The sequence below is a fragment of the Mus caroli genome, chromosome 18 (assembly GCF_900094665.2).
Source record: "Mus caroli chromosome 18, CAROLI_EIJ_v1.1, whole genome shotgun sequence".
Lineage (NCBI taxonomy): Eukaryota > Metazoa > Chordata > Mammalia > Rodentia > Muridae > Mus > Mus caroli.
In genome coordinates this window covers 83,172,748-83,177,985 of record NC_034587.1, presented here as the reverse complement: position 1 = coordinate 83,177,985, position 5,238 = coordinate 83,172,748, and positions in this window count along the sequence as shown.

The window sequence follows — 5,238 nt, the reverse complement described above, 5'->3', positions numbered from 1 at the left end:
TTTTAAATATAAATTATCTTAGTAGTTTGCCTATTGATTAAAAATATGCTTTGTGTCTAAAACAATAGAGTATTTAAACACGTTGTTTGGTTTTATGTGTAAGAGTGTTTTATTATACATATGAATGTATACCATATGTGTGTCTGCTTTGTGTGGAGGCCAGACAATGTTGTCAGAGCCTCTGTAACTGGAATTNCAGGTGGATATGAGCCACTATGTGAGTTCTGGAAAGTAACCTGGGTCCTTTGCAAGAGCAGCAAGTACTTTTTAATGTGGTGCCATCCATTCTAGCCCCTAAAAATTCATACTATTTAAAAGCCCTTTGAAATTGATAGATATAAACCATTTTTGTAATTGTTAATATTTGTCTGAGCAAATAATCTGGGAGATAATCTTGCTATTTATAAATTATGGAAATAAATTCTGCAATATTTATACACTAAGATTACACTTAGAAGCTTTGAAAGCTACTAGCACAATTATTAATGTTATTATTATAATCTAACAATTTGAAGAATCCAATGATCCTTGTAAGAAAAATTTGCTATCTCCTTTGTAAGCATTTTCATCTGCCACTAGACAGCCTCAGACTTACAAGTTATTTCTCTTTGAATTTTATACACTCCTCTAATTAAAAATGTCATAAATGATGTGTTTTTCATTTATATTTCATCATTAATAAATTTTAAAATATGTATTGCAATGTGTATTAGTCATAATAATTTTCTAGTAATATTTTCACAAGATTGTAATTCTTTTAAATTTTAGTGATACTACTTTTTAAGATTTGTCAGACATGTTACTAAAATCAGAATTGTTTAGGCATCCATGTTGGTGATGATTCATGGGTACAATATGGATTTCTAAATATTAATTGAACAAGTAATAGGCATGTTAACATAGAAAGGAGAGGGTGAGGAAGTATTTAAGGCTTGGAAGCTTTTTATTTAATAATGAATAAAGAATCTCATTCCTAGGAGGTGCTAATTCTCTTCCTAGATGTCATAAGTTAGTTGCCTTAAGTGATTTGTCTAGAATCCAGGGAAATTTTCTCCCTTCCAAATTATGATTTCCAGTGTTATTACCATTGTTCTAGTATTAATTATGCAGCCATTTTCAGGAAAATATGTTTCATAGCAGATTTCCTGATGTCCTGGCTCTTAATATCCTTATATGCTTTCTACCATAGTGTTTCCTGAGTCACAGATGCAGAAGCTCTGATCTAGGTATGTCAACTGTGGCTGGGCTCTGCATCATCCATTGATGTCTGCATTGTGTCTAGTTGTGTTTTTCGGTGATGGTCTCCATTTGCTCTACAGACAAGCTTCTTTGATGAGTAGTGGTAGTTACACATACATGTGGGAAGAAGATAACAATTTAAATATAGTAAGAAATTAATAGTCTACCAAAGTGATGGTACTAGATTGTTTTCTAAGGTTCATGAGCTCACTAATTCTATTGCTTGTAATAATTAAAAAACAATCCAATGCTATAGCTGGCTACTCTCCCACAGCAGTCTTCCTGCCCTATGGCTATCTCCATTTGTTGGTCTGCCCAACTTCTCTCGGTTCCCTTGCAGCTGAACTGCTGTTTTCTCATCCATCTTCACACTAGCTAGCTATCACAAATCCCAGTAACCCAGGAAAATTAAAACTCCAGAGGCTTGTAATTTATCACTCAGATTTATATCAGTAAATTCTCAACTCGCAAAAATTCCCACTCAAAACTCAGTTGATATAAACATAAGCTGCACTCCTAGATGGGGCAAATTGTTCTCCATTATTCTAGTGTTCTTATATGGCAGTTGTAGCTACCTGTAGCTATTTCAAGCCACGTGGATCCAGTTAGTCTTCATCCTCTGTCTTCTCTCATCCCTGTCTTCTCTCTGCCTCTCTGTCCTTCTTTGACCTGTCTCTAAAACTATCAATCTGCCTTCCTTTTCCACTGTGCAGGCTCTCTCCTTATCTTTCATCTGCCCTCACCTGCATATAGACAGCAATCCACATTCTTCTCCTTTTGTCCAATTAAAAGGCTCTTTCCTCTCAAATGTAAATTGAGCACAACCATTACTATTCTGTAATTTTTAAAGTTTAAGATACACCTAACACCCAGTCCATCCTTTTTGTCAATTAAATAAAGCATTTTGTCATCTATCCTAACTTAAAAAGGCTTAAACTTCCTTACCTGTTATGTCCTGGTTTAGATGATATACTATCTGAAAACCATCCTCTCAAATCTATATCATCTTTTTCAATGTTAAACAGCTTAGGTTGACTATGAGACTACAATTGGTCTTCAATCCCAACAGAATTCTGAGAGTGACATTAAGCTAAGTTCCAGTATTAGACATCATTTCCTTCTTGTCACGTGGGCCATCATTCCATTTGGAGAGCTGTTGGTTGCAATTGACATATGTATGTCAGCTATAGTATATTTACAGATATCTTGATATGTGTGTCATCATGGTTCATAGATATTACAACTAGGTAGGACTTTTAATTTCTGACAACAGGAAGGCTACAATGCATGATGCACACTTCTAGGTTAGATAAAGCAGCAAATTATCTGAGTCCTATATTCTCAGTGCTAGTATTTTTAACAACTGGGGCTCGTGCATAACCACTGAAATGCAGAAAAAATAATGCATCAGTACTCTAGTTGTTTAGGGAGTGACTTCTACACTCTTGATCAACCATTCAAAAAGAGGTTTCTTGTTCACAGTACTAGATTCCATTGTCTGAAAACAAACAAAGAAAACCATAACAAAATCAAAAGTGAAACAACAACAACAACAAAGAAACACCTCAGACCACCTAGAGTAGAAATCAGGGGAGAGAGCAGGAGAAGATTTATGCCTCAATGGGGCAGAAATTAATTTGCAATTATACATTTCCTATCTTGTTCTCCTTCTCTGTCTTTCCCCCCTTCTTCTCCCCTTTCTACCTTCTCCCTTTCCTTCCTTGTTTGCTTCTTTCTGGTTCACCCACTCTGCTCCTTCCCCCTCCTTTCCCTTCTCACTGGACCCTTGCCTGAGTTCTACTCTTTGTGCTTCCTCCTCCCTCTCCTCTCCTCCTTGTAACCCCTTCTCCTTCTCTTCTTCTCCTTACCCTTGGTCCTAATCTGCATCTTCCTTGCTAGTAATCTCATTAGTTTATTATTTGAAAAACTCTAAGATGTGAATTATTTCAAAAACTGAACTTTCATCATATACATTTTATAAAATATATTCAAGCTGTAAAATCACTGTCCCTAAATTGAGAATTTAATGTTAAGTGTCTGAGAAACTTTAAAATAATCAAGACGTTCTTTATTTATTTCCCCATACATTCTTATAATTAATGAAACATAGAAACATACAAAATCTTTCCCTTAAATATATTCATTGAATACATTGAAGAAAAACCTTATAGCCACTCATCTCTATAAAAATCACCTATGTTTCATTTTTGCTGGAAATATATTTTTTTTTTTTTTTTGGTTTTTCGAGACAGGGTTTCTCTGTGTAGCCCCGGCTGTCCTGGAACTCACTCTGTAGACCAGGCTGGCCTCGAACTCAGAAATCCACCTGTCTCTGCCTCCCAAGTGCTGGGATTAAAGGGATGCGCCACCATCGCCCAGCTGGATATATTCTAATTTCACAAACTGAAATAGATATTTACCTCCTGCCAATGTTGTTAAATGTTTACCCACTGGACTATTTCCTTGGGAGATACTCTTATAAAAGTAAGTATCTCCAGCTATGTTCACTATAAAGAGGTTGTAAGTTCCAACTAGAAGACAACTGTGATGTTCCACTGCACAGTATCGGGATTTCAGGTAATAATAATGCACAGGGTACTTTTAAAAGATATGAGAAACTACCCTTCTGTATATACAAACTTAAATATGTGATTTTGTATATGTTAGCCTAGTTGAGACATTAATGTGTACAGAATATTGAAATACCACAGTTTATACTTATGTATCAGTTAGCATTTAATTACACTAAAATATAAAGAACAGAATATAATTTTTAAAGAACATGTATAATGGTTTGAATGATGCTTGTTTATTTATTCTTTTATGCTAGGTCTTCATAATCATTTTAGAAATATCAGCACCATTTGTTCTATACCTCAGTAGAATGCTGTGTGTACTGAATTGTGCCAATGTCATAATGGAGTTTGATTATTCTGTGGTTCTGGTTAGCTGGGGCTGAAGAATCAGCTGTGATTAACAAGATACCAGAACTACTAAAGCAAAACATTTGCATTACTGGGTCTATTGATGCTGGTTAGCTGGAGCTAAGAAATTAGCGGTGATTAAGAAGAGACCAGCATCATTGAGGTGACATCTTTTGGGAAGTGTTTTCTGAGAACACAGGGGTTGTGTTCCAGAGATAGCCAAGGTTGTACCTTGTGCTGTGGCTGGACTTAGTAATGTGTAAGAGTTACTCAGGTGTTACTGGGTTTGAAGGCATGAAGAGGCTACACAGAGCAGCTGAGGCTCGGCACTGTGAGAGGCCATGGAAGGCCATTGGTGTAAGTGCAGCCTCAGTTGCAATTGATGACCCAGGACTGAAGGGGTCATTCAAAGGAGTTGAGGCTTGGCACCATGAAGAGAGCCTATGAGAGGCTGTTGGTGAAGCCTAGTTACAGCAGAATACAGCAGTGTTTGGAGGTGCCACTTCCATGAGATGACCACCAAGAACAGCAGCAGTAGTGGAGTACAGGCAGCTGGAGCCTAGAAAACAAGCTGTGTGCTGCAAAGGAGAGGGCTGGAGATGTGACCCAAACCCTTGGAGGAGCCCAGTAGATCCTGAGTTGGATCCCAAACATTGGAGAGTTGGAGATTGATTTTTGCTTTTGATTGTGACTGTGCCCTGATATTTTTCCCTCTTGAAGGAAGAAAGTATTTTAGTGGAGCCCATAGTTAAGAGATTTTGAATTTTAAAAGATATTGGACATTTTAAAGGGACTGAACTTTAATATACAAGACTGAGGGACTTTTAAAATTATTTACATCTTGGGGGTGAATAAGAAACTAATGGCTTACTAGTGATGTGTTTGTATGTCAAGTTGACAAGGGGTCAATTGTACTGGCTAGTTTTGTGTCAGCTTGACACAGGCTGGAGTTATCACAGAGAAAGGAGTTTCAGCTGGGGAAATGCCTCCATGATATTCAGCTGTAAAGCATTTTCTCAATTAGTGATCAAGGGGGGAGGTCCCCTTGTGGGTGGTGCCATCTCTGGGCTGGTAG